The 15,990-nt window shown below is 36.2% G+C and overlaps 1 long non-coding RNA gene across 3 annotated transcripts in view; it reads right to left on the reverse strand.

The window, feature by feature from the left end:
- The window catches only part of LOC131404408 (uncharacterized), a 230,658-nt gene that overhangs the window by 43,403 nt on the left and 171,265 nt on the right, over positions 1-15,990 (reverse strand). For 2 of the 3 annotated variants that reach the window (XR_009219791.1, XR_009219789.1), the window contains exons 3-4: positions 11,418-11,557; positions 8,633-8,699 (exon numbers count right to left, since the gene is read on the reverse strand). This is a non-coding gene — a long non-coding RNA (uncharacterized LOC131404408). The remainder of the gene's footprint in view (positions 1-8,632; positions 8,700-11,417; positions 11,558-15,990) is intronic. The other variant, XR_009219790.1, reaches the window with a different exon arrangement.

Raw genomic sequence — 15,990 nt, forward strand, 5'->3', positions numbered from 1 at the left:
TTTTTAAAGTCATCTTCATGCAGTTAACAAGACAATATTATTGTCTTATTGGATGGATATTTACCTCTAAGTGTGTGTGCTGTATTATGTATGAGTGTGAGGGTATATATTAAAATTACAAACCTAAATAGAGTTGAGGTTGCCAAGAATCTGATCTTTCAATAACAATGTGTTACAGCAACTCAATTATTATTTTGGTAACTAGCATAATGCTACATACACTAAATAAAGAACCAGAGATTAATCAGTGATCTTAAAAGTTCAAAAACTTCTGAACATTAAAACTGGTATAATAAAAACTCCAAAAATGATTAAATACCTTGGTAACTGTGTAGCTAACAAAAATGAAGAAACTAGTGCTTTTATTCTGTTTAAATTGCCCTGTAGTGAGGCCACTTAATTTATTTACCAAACTGGTTTCCTAACATGCATTAGGTATTCAAATATGTTTATTGAATTAATGAGTCATTCATTAACTTGCCCTTTTAAAGCTTTCATCAACTACTCCATTCAACTGTCACTTTAACTGAAAATCAGTGGTCTTCTATTGAGCACTCAAACTAGAATCTAGAACTAATACAGGATCCTTTTAAATGTCTAAATTTTGTCTCCCTCTCAGCTTTGTTAGGTAGATTTCCAGACCTCTAGAAATTCTCTTTTGTTCTAATTTCTTCTGGTAAATACTGCTTGAGATTTTCTTTCCTATGATTTATATCATATTCTCAATTAAATTTTATGTATTTGGTTTATATATTGTGCATATAATCCCACAGATGGCACAAGGTTTCCTGGTCCTGAAGCAATACGTATGTTTTAAATAAGCCAAATGGTAACTTCAAAGTAAAAGGTCAAAGGAGGTGTTGTGATGGAAGTCAGCGAGGAAACATGCGCAATTACAGGCTGTGCAAGAAGAAAAGGAAAGGTTGGGTTCAAAAGGTTAGGAGTCAAGGATCCACCTCTAACCACATTTCACTAATATTTCCTGTATAGTTCATTGCTTCTTCATTTAGCTAATCAATTTATTCTCATGATTTTATAAAGATGTCTGTGCGCCCATTGTTTGTCATAACCAAAACCATCCTTCTCCAATGATAAATCCCATTAGGGCAGGAATATGTCTTTTTAATTTTCTGTAAACAACTCCCAGAACAGTCCAATGCCAAAGGCAGGTTTGTCTCTTGTTGATGGCAATGATTCTTTTATTATATATCTTCCTCCCTCTTCAGGAAATTCTTTCACTTCAAAAAGAGTTCTATACCTTTGGATTCAGACCCTGCAGGGACCTCATTGTAACTCCTCTCCAAGGTCCCCTGGTCTTTGTTTCACGGAAACACACTGGAGGCCAAAAGACAAAGAGTCTGTTTGAATCAACTTGAAGGGAGCTTCTCACGTGTTGAGTTCACATATGGTTACTGAACAGAGGGAGAAACGTACCCTGCTTGTTTTTGAAGTGTTTGGGTAATATTGTTTACGCTGCCATATGGCACCACACCCCTCTGCCCGTATTTCAAATCTTTTTTTTTCTTTAGGCCAGGCATAGTTATAAAAAGAAGAGGAGAAATTAGAGTTTGGAGGTTTAATTATCTTCATATGTTGAGGACCCAAGACATCCACATCCCTCTTTCCCATATTTTATCACATGGACTCACTAGGGGTGCCTCTTTTTATTGCTGCCTCAAATCATTGCTGGTGTTGCTCATACTGAGAATGCTACCTCCTCCAGACAGGAAGTGTATAATCTTGGGACGATTCCCAGATGTGGGGATTCATATTGGCAGCCAAATGCACACTATGATTCATTTAAAATAGCATTTTACATTTAAAAAGAAGGAAGAGACCTGTGCATACAACAAAATTAAATATACAACTTTTAAGCCCTTAAGATATCGCCTGGTAATTTTGATAATGGAACTTAATGGGGTGAAAACCAAAGATTTTAATGAAATGTATCTGTTTAGGACCTAAATTGATATCAAATATTTTAAACCACACATAAAAACATTATCTTCCAAACACTAGGGTAGCCACACTATTAAAAAAATAAATACAACCTTCAAAATGTTTTCTTTCTCATTAAATGTCAATTGCTGCAAGAAAAAAACACCAACGTGCAGAGGTAAAAGACTATCCTATCCCTGATGGGATAGTTTTTCAGGAATAGAATTCTTTATCTCTATTCATACCCATCCCTAAATGAAGAAAAACTTTCAGTCTAAGTAACGGCTTTTGAAACAAGCTATCCCCTCTATCCCAGCTAGTCAGAAACAGAATGCTAGTCCCTTTAACTATCTCCTTGATGATAAGAGCCCCTCCAGAAGGCTTGACAGCGCTCTGTTTCTTCCCTCACCTCTTCCCAAGAGGTTATGAAGACCCATGAGGGATAAACCAGAACTTGAGACTAGGCAGCTTCAGCACTTCAAAAACTAGATGAAGTCCAAGCTCAGGAGACCATGAAAAGCAACAGTTGGAAGTAACAAATTCTTCACTTCCAGAGTTTTACTGCCAATTCTAAACTTTTCTTTCTCCAGGTTTTCTAGGCTCTAGGACTAACATTTTTTCTAAAAAATGTTGTTTTTACTCAACATTAGATTGGTTAGAATTTTTTAAACTAACCATGGACAGCCTGTACGCAAAGCCAGGTTGTCAACTTCTATTTACATTTCAGTATCTCTGCCAGTAAGATATAGACTGGTAATTTTCCATTTGGAGAGCAGTGAATGATAATAGAATAATTAATATTAATAGAGCCATTACATCTCCACAAATCATTCACATATTTAAATGAACTCTCCATCTCTTCCTCTCTCTGGGCTATTTTTGCATTGATATTATTATAACCTTTAGATCTCTATTTTAACTTCTGAAAGCAATTTACCTCATCAGTTTAATATCAAAGACAAAACTGGAAAACCTCATTTAAATATAATTTTCATCTTTTACTTCTTTCAAGATTTCAAACTTTTCCTTATAATAGGCATCCTGCTGCTGCATCACTTGGCTTTTGAGCAATTACTCACATACTACCCACATCTACATATACCCCTGAATGTGCAGCACTCTCATAAAATTTAGAGAGATTTCTTCATAAGAAATAAGGCAGAATAAGAAAGTCAGATGGTAGACCAAATGACAAGAATGGCATTATCAGCTCAAGACAATGTATTTATTTCACACATCTCACTTGGAACCCACTAAGCAAAGGGAAATTGCGTGAATTTGTCTGATGCAATACTAGACAGCCTTTCAGAATGAAACTACAGTGAAGGAAAAGGATGGGTGCTCATTACTGAAACAAAGCTCTGAATCTGGGCTGAATCCTCTTCAGACCAGTGATGACTCTTTCGATGGTTTGAAACACTCGCATATGGTTTGTGATTCCTAATGAGAGACACAGAGTCTAAAGACAGAGGACAATTCAATCTATAAAATTTGGGAGCTCATTGAAAAGTACAATTGACCTTTAGCTTTTAAACGAGGAACAAAAGTAAGGAAACAAATTAGTTTATATTGCATATATGTGGATATTTAGATTTCTTACTTATTTGCACTAAAGGTCATTCTTCTTTTATATCTAATTTAAAGGAATACCATTTTCACTAAAGAATTAAAAACATTTGTAGAATAGGAAGAAATTGCCCCAACTTTGAACAAATCTCTTTCAAAACATAACTAGGAATTTTGCAATTTAAATGGCTTGTTTAAATGATTCAATTTAGAGTTATTTCAGATTTCTTTTGAGACTTATAGTATGGGCTACTACCAGCAAACATGACAATGAATTCTTCTCTAACAGAGAAGGGAAGAAAATGAGAACAAATTGATAGAACTTTCTTGTCTAGGATTTGCAATTGGCTCTATTTTAGATTTAAATATCTAAATACCCATTCAGATCCTTTCACATAGTCACATAGTTGCCTTTGTGCTAAATAACTTGCATTTCTAAGACAGCGTATAGGGTTTGTAATTTCAATCTGATGTCATGGTGTCAGGGGACCATACTGAAAAGAATACGCGCTTTACTCGAAGAAATGAGTAAGATCCAGGCTTAAAGTTAGGCTTCACTGCTTATTATCTGTTTGACTTAGTAGAGGTTACTTCACCTTTTGAGTCTCATTTTCTTACTTTGCAAAAGTAGTCATGAGGCTCACCTGAGATGAGGCACAAAAATAAAATACCTTAGGCAATGGCTGGCACATAATAGATGACTGATTGATAAATTTTAATTGTGCCCTTGTGGGTGACCAGTCCAAAGAGAAATTAAATCGTTAACCTTGTTTCTTTGGTACTTTCCCCCAAATAAATTCATGACCCAGTGTTAACATTGCCTGTGATCTCAGTAACAGGATCTGGGACTAAATGAGATAGTGAATCTAAACAGCTCTGAGATCTCCTTTAATGCACTCTTCAGTATGAGTTCAACAAAGTAGTCACTTCAGGACCTGAAAATGATAGAAAGGGCTTCCGTGAACATATGGTTGAGACCACAGAAACAAGACCAACGAAACTTACATTCTGCTGAACACTTCACTGCATTTAACTTTTTAAATCCTCTCAACAACCCTACAAGCTAAGTGCTATTATTATCCCCATTTTCCAGATAAGGAAACAGAAATGTAGATCAAATGAATGATCTGCTCTAGGTAGCAGTCATTGTAATATAGGATGACTACCATATATACCACTATATGTTAGTAGTTGAAGTATAACAGGGGTTACTTGCTTCTAAGTAGACCCCAAATTTGTTGAACTCCGGAACCTAACAAAATCAATTTTGCTAAAAGTAAAAGAAACAGTTTTAGTTTCCATGGGAAGAAACTCCTCAACACCACAAAATGTTCAAAAATAACACCATTTCAATTCAAACAACTCTATTTCTGGTGATGGGGGAGGAGAGGGAGGACTCTGTGTGTATGTCTGTGTATGTTTAATATTTTATTTCTGTGGCTTGTTGAGTTACTTTTCATTCACATCAATCTGTATTGAAAATGTGAAGGCTGTGGTAGAAATTGCCCGCCAGGAATTCAAAGATTCCATTTGTCTTCAAATTGCCTTAGATCTACTAAATACAGTTTTTAAAACCAACCCACAGACTCCTTCACTATCATGACGTCTATTTGGAAAAATTTAGAAATTATCCAGATAACACAACACATAAGCAAAAGTGCATCTGAACCCTATCATTTTCTTTCCATTATCTGTGTCATTGAACTATGCTTATTGTTTTTGATTCAATATCATAACATATGGCTACACTTGACATAAATTGAACTATCACTGGCCAGCCTTCACGAAGAGATTTCTTTAATTCTAAAACATATCATGGCTTCCATCTTTATTTTCAGATTATTTTTAACTTCTGAAAGCATCTTCATTAAATCCAGAAGACCATATTCCCATATGATTAAACCGAGTCAGTATATCTTCTTCGTTAACTTGAAATCAGATTATGCAGTATGCTGATCAAAAAACAGGAGGTGATTGTATTTCTTCTAGAAAGATTGATTGCCCAGCAGGATTTGAGGGAAAAAAAAAAATAATCACAATTACAGCTGCATAAATATACTTCACATGCTGTCTTGTATGTTTAGCAATTCAAGGCAAATGGTAAAATGTGGCCTGGAAGAAATACTCTATGTTGATAATGTTTAGCCAGGATCTGCACTTGCAAGCTATTATGCACATGCCATCTCTACTGCTGTGTCTCTGAACATCTGAGAAAAAAAAAAAGACATGTACATGGTGAATCCAATCTACTTGAAGAATCTAGTGATTTTTCCCTTTTAAGTACACTATGGACAAGGTGTGTTAAGATCAGCGTTAGAGTTTAATGAAAAACCCATGCTCACATGAATGAGCACGTGAATGTGTATTCAAAATGATATAACATATAACATTTACTAAGTCAATTGTATAGCCAGCTTTACTATTCTGACTGAACCCACAGATTTTCAATCAAAAATTTGTTACTAGCTAATTGTCTGGACTATTAACTGAACTGTCAAGACAGATTGATTAATACAGAAGAACCAATCGCTTATCAGTTAAGAGGCCACATATTCTGAAATGAGAATTAGGGAAACTTCAAGAGGGAACTAGAATACTGGAAATAGGGAAAGGCATCACTTTTTTATATAGCCTCAAAACTCTGAAACTAGATATCTCCCAGTTCTGCTCTCCAATTTGATTTTCAGGGCCTGTCAAGACTAGTCACTAAGATTTATTAGATTTCTTGTGCTAAAATGAACAAAGATGAAGTGTTAAAAAATGGAACAGAGAGAGGCTGGCGCAGTGGCGCAAACGGTTAAGTGCGCGCGCTCTGCTGTGGCGGCCCGGGGTTCGCCAGTTCGGAATCCGGGCGTGCACCAACACACCACTTGGCAAGCCATGCTGTGGCAGCGTCCCATATAAAAGTGGAGGAAGATGGGCATGGATGTTAGCCCAGGGCCAGTCTTCCTCAGCAAAAAGAGGAAGATTGGCAGATGTTAGCTCAGGGCTGATCTTCCTCACAAATAAATAAATAAATAAATAAATGGAACAGAGATAACGTGAAAGTTGCATTGGACTCTCTATGTCATCAACAGTCACCAGTTTGTCAATCATCAAGTATGTATTGAACGTCCACATTTATACAGCAATATATTCAACCAAAATGTGATTGAATTCATTGTTAGGGTGACCCATTATACTGCCGAATCAACAGCATAGTAAACTTCAGTGATTCAATCCCCAACTGCACCCATCCTTTTTGTGTGATCATGCACAAAGATTAAAGGAGATTAAGTACATAAAGCTTGTAACACACTGTGTGGCTTATAGTAAGCACTAAACAAATATTAATTATTATACAAGGATGGGAGAGATACTTTTATCTCTGGATGGTTAGAAGAGGGTTAAAAAGTAAGATATCAAGATAAAAAAATTTGGGAGACTGATAAATCAAAAAGCATAATACTATTTCAATATAGTTTAAAAATTTATAAAGCTTTTCTTGATATGCTTACTCGGAAACATGTTTTTCCCCCCCAAAAAGAGGTCAATAATGTGCGAACTCTTTTAGACAGCTATCAGAATTCTGATATAGAGGAAGAGATTTCCTAGAAACTGAAATAAAGTAAAAATTGTCCTCAGCTTAGTGAAGTTAGAGATTTTACCTTTCAATAGATTTATTTCTTTATGTTCTTAGCAACTTCATTATTGTTATCTCATTTTGTCTGTGTTTATATTTCACCTTTTCTCAGTAGAATGTCAGTCCATTAAGGCACAGATACATTTCCTTATACTTTTGTTTTTAACTCCTACAACAGGGTCTTGCCCAAAGGACACACCCAATAAATATTTGTTAATATAAGAATATTACCAATTTTTTCCCAATACTACTAGATTTCTTTTTCTAGAAATGTCATTGATTATGAACTCCTTTCACATAGTAATTCTTCAGCAGAATTTCTTTATAACTTTTCAAATATACATTGAAAGATAATAAGCAATAAAAGATGATCATACAGAAAAGCACATATCTGAAAAGTATACACTCCTCCTGGTGAAATATTTCTAACACTGAAAAACAAAGAAAAGGAAACAACAAGCTAAAATTAAAAGCTTTCAAATTATAAGGAAAAAAAAACAAATTCTAAAGTGATAGCTTGCAGTAACTTTACTGCCAATCTTATACTATTATTTTTTCAGAAATACAGAAATAAAAATTTCATTGTTCATATATTTCACCTCCTACAATCTGATATATAACCAAAAAAAAGAGAATCTGAATATTCCAAGCCAATGGATAATTCAGCCTTGTGTTTCTATAACTCTATTTCTCTATTGCTACCTGATATGTATTAAGGAATTAGATTACAGAGAACACATTTTCATAGATCTAGTGAAAGACTGAAAACAGTAGCTAAGTCTCAGGAAAATTAAAAATGCCAGTTATCACTGGATACACTGAGGGGTTTGCCACGACAGAATATTCAGTCCTGGGCAAAAGAGATCTATTGATAAGGACAAAAAGAAAAAGGCCTAAGTAGATTATTAAATAGGATGACTTCTGTAATAATCTAGGCTCAATACACAAAGGGTTATTTTGATCTGAAGAACTACTAAATCAATCCTAACAAAACACCATACTATATGACTCCAGACTGATTGCTGATCTAGAATGTGTATTTCTACCTACTCAGAATGGAAATGGCATCTATCTTTCTGTGGCTGTTTACCTGATGACATGCCAATTCACCCTTGTGTGTACTCAAAGAAATTTAGCAAATGGAGAAATGAACAGAATGCAAATGACTCAGAAGAGAAACGGCCATCTGGTCTTTCTTTCAGTTCTATTTCTTTACTGGACTTCCACTTAGAGAAGTGAAAATAGTGTGGACAATTCTTCTTCCAATCAGACTGGAGAAAGATGCCAAATACATTCAAAATAAAATAATACAACAACAGCAAGTGTGTGTCTGAGAGCACTTGGACATTACTGGAAATATAAACCCATTTCATTCAAAAGCGATTTCCATCCAGAGAAACAAAATCCATCTTATCTGCAAGATAGGAGTAAAGTAATAGACTGAGTACACCCACATTTCTTTTCTTCGCATCAAATTCTCTAGAAATGATATTAAATTATACTTACATTAAATTCATAACAGCCCCCAAAATCACGTGGAAGTGCCAGAGGGACCTAGAAATGTTGAGGAATCCTGGAAAACAAGAAGATACATAACAAATGAAATGGGAAACCACAATTCAAAGGGTGTGCAAGTCATTTCAGCTGAAAAAGATGGGAATGTCCTGAGGGGGGTCACATATGCTTGCAGTGGGATATACAGGGAGCAAGCGAAGCCTACGGCATCCACTAGGCTGATTGGTTAGATTCATGTGGCTCTCCACTTACGCACTCCACCCTCAAGACACTAGATTAGAAGAGTGATTGAGGGACTTGCATTTGAAAGGCGGAGCAGCATCCCAGGGAGCTGGTGATGAGCAACGAGTGGAGGAAACCCCCTGGTCAAAAGATAAAAAACCACTTCCTTTCACCCCACAGCATATGCCATCCTTTCGCCACAAAAAGAGATCATTTTTAGAAAAATTGATTTATTTCACATCAGGAGCTCCAACTGATTATTTATAGGAAAAAAAAATTTATCACATCATCTTGGCTCACTTAATAGAATAGGAGATAGGTAAAAATTAGACAAAATATTGAGATATGTGGTTATAGAACACTGATTGAGAATTCATGTGAATACAAAAAAAAATTGATTCAACAAATATGTCAGCAAGCTTTTGTGGAAGAATTTGCCTTAAATTCAGTATTAAAAACACAGAACTACAGGGGCCGGCCCCATGGCTTAGCAGTTGAGTGCATGCACTCCGCTACTGGCGGCCGGGGTTCAGAGCCCAGGCACGCACCAACGCACCGCTTCTCCGGCCATGCTGAGGCCGCGTCCCACATACAGCAACTAGAAGGATGTGCAACTGTGACATACAGCTATCTACTGGGGCTTTGGGGAGAAAAAGGGAAAAAAAAAAATGAGGAGGATTGGCAATAGACGTTAGCTCAGGGCCGGTCTCCCCCAGCAAAAAGAGGATTGGCATGGATGTTAGCTCAGGGCTGATCTTCCTCACAAAAACAAAAAAAAAACCCCACAGAACTACAATAAAGTCTTTAAAAATAAATGGGAACATCTTATGATCGAAATTAAAACGCTATGTCCAAATGAAACCTAACAACTTTGCTCATTAAGTTTCAGTGTAGGTCCAAAAGGCCTATTCCATATAAGAATAAGAGAACCAAGCTACTAGAGAGTTTCACATCTATTCCACATCTCAGAATGATATCCCTCTGAACTCTTCAGCATCTCTCTAATCCCTGTCGCGTGGTACCTGTTGGCCTGTGACATCTGCACTCTCACAAGGAAGCAGCGGTGACTCAGCAGTCACATCCTAAGGTGATCACAAAGAGCATTTTCATCACACCACTGGTTCTGTAGGGAGTGTTGGGAGGTTTCTGTTGTGGGGAGGAACTTGCCTGGCTCTCTGTCTGTCCACATTCTCCACTATCCCAAACCCCATCCTCTGCTCCTATAAGCCTTGGGAGAGCCAAGTTTCTTTCCAATGTGATGCACTTTCACACTCATTGGCTCAATTATCTCAGAGATCCTGCCCCCCTTACTTTATTTATCACAGTTCTTCCCACCTCAAGAATCAATATATTCTTGGACACCTCTATTATTTTCCAATATATTCACTAACTTCTGAGGCTTGTCTCTACGGTTCTCATCATCAACTTCCAATCTCAGCATCTCCTGAAATTGGAAACATTTAAGCAGGTGGTGTTCATCTTTGCTATCAGATGTTTCTCATGGGTATTCTGTCCTCTAATTTCTCATGGTAAATGGAGTCAGCTAAGCTTCTCCGTCTGACAATTGTGCTTGAAGTCTCTGAATTGGAAGGTGTCAAGAGAACTGTGTATGTGCAAGGGGAGGGGAGGGGCTTCATCCCAGATTCACAGAAGACATTGACAAAAGATGGGCCTACAGACAGAAGCCATGCATTCAGAATGCCTCAGCTCTTCTTGGAGACTTAATCTGGGAAATTAATTGGCTGAAGGCAAGAAAACTAGGTTCAAAGTGACAGAGGGGCTATTTTGATAGAAGAATCCTTACAGATTCTTTTCACAGTGCAAAGCTTCCACATACAAATCTCTTTTTGTAAATCCTACTCAGACAACCTCAATCTCTCTAGCATTTGAACAGGACATACATTACATTCTTCCTGAAAACAGGCAGATATTTATAAAAAGGTAAACATTTAAGCTCTTTCCCTTTTTCTCAATTTTATTTTCACTAATCTACTGCTACACACACACACACACAGCATGTTTCTCCAGATAGTCATTTTAGTGTCAATATCAGTGTTATCACATAAAGCAAATGAATTCAAATAGAGAGGATGTTCACTACATCAAGCATCACATCTCTTTTTTTTTTTCTTCAAGAAACACAAATTTAACTACTTTTATTTATTTATTTTTCCCCCCAAAGTCCCAGTAGATAGTTGTATGTCATAATTGCACAGCCTTCTAGTTGCTGTATGTGGGACGTGGCCTCAGCATGGCCGGGGAAGCGGTGCGTCGGTGCACGCCCGGGATCCGAACCCAGGCCGCCAGCAGCGGAGCACACGCACTTAACCGCTAAGCCACGGGGCCGGCCCAAGCATCACATCTCTTGATCTTGCACTGACAGCTTTAGAATTCACTCCTCCCTTTACACTGTCTGGATTGAAAAAACAGCTCTGCAATTCATGACAGGGTTACTACCAGCCCATCTCTGCATTTCATGGCGTCAATCTACGTTATGGCTAGAGATTTTGACCAAGAGATTACATTTAAACTGAATTTAAAGAACGTGGTTTACCGACAAACCTGCAGAGGTTCTCCAGCTTTCTAGCCTTGTCCAGACTGTTTTGCTTCTTCAGAATTCTGACTTGTCTGAGTGGAGCTCCACTGGTTTCTTTTGTTCAGTTTTGTTTATCTTCGCTACAAACTCTTTGGAAACTGTGCAAATGAGAGACATCAGTCTCAATTTCATTCCTTTCATAAAATTTGCCATTATACAAAATTCCATAACTTGCTTTTTTCCATTCCACTTGTACAGAGAAAAAAAAATTTTCCTTTTGATCCACTACTAAAGTTAGATGCACACAATAAGTCATTTTTTGAAGGCAAATTAAACTTTTATCCACAGGTTACTTTGGAACCTCATGAGCTTAGCCATCAAATCTTGACAGATTTTGGTTCCACTATATCTGTTTTCATGAGTTCTTTAGGACCTCATTTCAGTTAATAAATCAGGCTTTTCACCCAGTCATAGCGCAGCCTCTGACAGTACCACCAGATTTGATGCTCTGTCAAAGTGTCTTCCTTAAGAGTTCAGCCCTTGACTGACTTCAGCAGAATAAAATAAAACACCATTTGTTCTAAACCAAAGGTGTTCATATATATTCTTAACCCAACTAAAACCAGATAGTATGACAGAAATATCATGTTATGATCACAGACCAATCACAGTGTGTCCTTGTGTTTTGGTACATCTATTTTTCTAAATGACATAAACTTAAGGAACACAAATATGACACTGTTGAGGTAAAGAACATTGAAATAAAAAATTATTTTTTATTAGCAATAAAAAATTGAAAAAATGACAGAATGTTCCTAAGACTAATTTTCACTACAGTTCTTCAAGCCTTACTGTGAATTTTCTAATTATTGAATTATTATAATTCTAAATAAATAATATTTTAAATAATATAATAAATAATAATATCCTAATACTAGCCAGGATCTTCATATAGCAAGTTAGACTACAACTGGCCTACAAACAAGAGTCTGGCCATACCAAATATACTATATATTTGTTTTCTGGAATGAATGTATGGAAAAGAATAAACTGTAAATTATACTCTATATAAAAAAGTGTCACATTTGCAAATACTTTACCAGAAGACTGGCACACCCAGAACTCACTACACTGAGCACTCATCAGTTTATCTAAAATTCAAAGATAAAAATTAATTACAAATACCAAAGTAATTCAAAATAAATTAAAATTACAATTTTATTTGAAAGAGATTTATTGTGAATTAAATGTAAAATTACTAGCACTTTTGAAATAATAAAGAAAATGTTAAAATCTATCATCTGTACTTGGTATCTATATTAAGGTGCCCCCCACCCCCCCGGCAAGAAAATCCTGAAAAATAGAAATGAGAATGCCTTCTTGAGAATTAATCCTACTGTTTAAGACCAACTCATAACAAAAAGATCAAAACAAATTTAGATACAAATTTATCTAATGAAGCAGAATGGTCTCAAAGCCAGTAAGACTGGATTATCACCTGATTTGATATCTAAAGAAAGAGTTTCTCCATTTGCGAGGATTGACCAAGGTATATGTTGACAATGACAATTTTCATATCCTTGTTCATAAAAAAGAAAAAAATAGCAAATTATAAGATAATCCCTATTGTAATCCATATGCATTATCCTAAAGTTAATACACAGGCAAAATTCTTTTTCTGAGTCCATGCACACCAGATACCTGCTGATTTTGCTGATGTGCCCATGGAAAGGGAGAATATGAGGATCTTACAGACTTTAAAATTCTGATTCTTGTGTAGCACATTTTCATAGTAAATTTAAAAATTGACTGAATCTTATATGGTATTAACTCTGTTCCTTAAGTTTATGTCATTTAACAAGGTAGAAATAATTAGCCTTATTTATCCTTAAATCCTCCATTACCAGGGCAAAGTCTGACGTAGATCATATTTTCAATAAATATTTTCTCACTGGAAGAATTTTAAGAATGTGCATTCCAACCACCTTTAGAGTAATCTAGTCTCCATAGCAGTAATATTTGCTTAATAAGTAGACTTAGTAGAAAATCTGGTTTAAAATATCAGTTTTGAGATAAGGTATTAAAATGAGTTTACTCCTAAGAAAAGTGTCTTAGAGGGTGGACAAATCATATTTCAATATCCATAGGGTTGAGTGCCAGATGATGAAAAATGGAAAATTCAACAAGGTAATGGATGTCAACACCTAAATATTGCCATGATATTGAAAAAGTCCACATTAGTATCTACTAAATGTGTTCCAGAACTTGTGGACAACCCTGACGTGAGAAGAGTTTGTAAATCTTAACTACACCAATGGTTCTAAGCAACCATAAATATTTCTCCAAATGAGGTGAGAGTAGACAGGCCAATTTGGAGATAGTAATTCCTATCTCTCCAAATTTGAAATAAAAATCAATTATAAAAAAAATTATGAGGAAACAAATTTTAAACTTTAACCTTAAAAACGTTTACATTAAACTTTAACACCACCTCCAAAACAAAAGAAATCGGACCACTTGTACCCTTCATTCAAAGTGTCTCATGTAAAGCAAAATACAAAACATACTGGTTACAATACCAAATCTGCTTAACTGTGGCATAAGTATTCTCAGGGAACCAGCTATAGAAAAGTACACAAGTTACAGCTGAAAATAGCTATAGAATAAATACTGACTCTAAAAACTAGGGTTTCAGTTCTGATAAAATGTAAATCTAGTAAAACTGTTGGATCCCTTGGCCAAGATAGACTCTGAAAAAACTAGAGAATGAAAATGCAGAAAACTGTGAAATCCCCAGAATAATGAGGAGCTATTTTGAACTAGTGTTTATGTATGTGTTGTGTAGAAGGCTTGAGGGGGAGATGGAGCGAGTGGCATTGATCTTGGTTTAGAGGTGGGAAATCCATTGATAGAGAAAGTGCTAAGTTCCTGTCTTATTTGGAGAGACGTATAAATAAAAGTAATAAATTCAATCAACCCAAATCATAAAAGTAATAGAGAATTAAAAAGGAACAGAGAATAAGGAGCAAACTTAAATAATAAATTGGTAAAGTCAATAAAAATAGGCCTAAGTATATCAATAACTAATATAAGCATAAATATACCAAATTGGAAAATGGTGATCTTAAACAAATAGAAAACCAGTTATTTCTTCAGCAAAAATGAGTTTGTTCAGGATGAGCAAAGAATTGCAATTTGGGGTCTGCAACCATGGCGAGGCACAGGCAAGTACCCAAAGAGAGGAGAAATTCTTTTATAGAGGGGAAGAGAAATTTGGGAGGGCTATTACAAACAAAGAGTCCATTGGAGAAGACTGGGAGTTTGAAGTGTAGTGACTTTTCATTGGTTGAGTTGTGACAGTCTGTCATTGGCTGAGCTTCTTGCCAGTCATGAAGAGGAAGTCTTTCTTCTTCCTATTGAGTTGGCTATCCACCTAGGGTATGAGACCTCCTCCTTTTGGCCTCCTGACTTCTTTTTAATGAAGTTTCTGTTTATTAATTTTCACATTTCCCCTTTGGGTCAAGATCTTTCTCTAAAAGCATTGCTGATCAAGAGTCAGGTTTTTCTGGTTTCAGCAGCCTTTTGTCCCTTGGTGCCAGGTAGGACACTTCCTGGGTGTCATGTCCCACGTCAGAGGGAAAGTGCATAGAATAGAAACCTATTATGGCCAGATTTGAGTAACAAGAAGCGGTAGAAGGGAGGTTAAAGACTGACAGACAGGTGCTGCTTATAAGTAATACACCAAAAACATAAGAACATGCAAATATTGGGGGGAAATGGTAGAAAATGACCTATCAGGGAAATACTAACCAAAATAAAACTGGAATAGCTATTTAATATCAGATAAAATACACTTTAAAAGAAACAACATTATTAAGAATGGAAAGGATCATTACATAATGATAAGGGCCTTAATTTACCAAAGGATATAATAATTTAAAACACATGTGTATGAGTCAACCAAGATGGTGACATAAGAGGCTCCTGAACTCCACTCTCCCCACAGAAACACTGAATGTACAGCTACACACAAAGCAATTTCCTCTGAAAGAAATCCAGAAAATAGCTGAAAGATTCTTACACATCAGGCAAATGAGAAAATATCCACATGGAAACATGTAGGAAAGGCTGAAACACACTCTCGTTATAAATCCCACTACTGGCACAGCCCATACAATCGGAGGCAACTCCTAACTCCCAGCTTCTCCCTGAGGAGCAAAGGGTTTGGTCCCACATTTAGCACTCTAACTTTTAAGACTCCTGTCCGAGGGATGGGCCTCTAAAACACCTAACTCTGAGAGCCAATGAGGCTTATGTCCACAGAATCCTAAGACTATACAGCACACAAAGAAACAGTTGTTAACCAGCATGCAAGCACTTACCACTGCTATCCACTCAGGGCTCAGCTCAGAGGAAATGGGAAAATGCCCATCTCCCAGTTATGCCACAATGGTATGTAATTAGAAGTCAATTACAAGAAGAAAACTGGAAAATTTGCAAATATGTGGAGGTTAGATAACATGCAACTGAACAATCAATGGGCTAAAGAATAAATCAAAAGAGAACAAGAAAATCTTGAGACAAATTAAAA

The sequence above is a fragment of the Diceros bicornis genome, chromosome 1 (genome assembly GCF_020826845.1).
Source record: "Diceros bicornis minor isolate mBicDic1 chromosome 1, mDicBic1.mat.cur, whole genome shotgun sequence".
NCBI classification, from domain to species: Eukaryota; Metazoa; Chordata; class Mammalia; order Perissodactyla; family Rhinocerotidae; genus Diceros; species Diceros bicornis.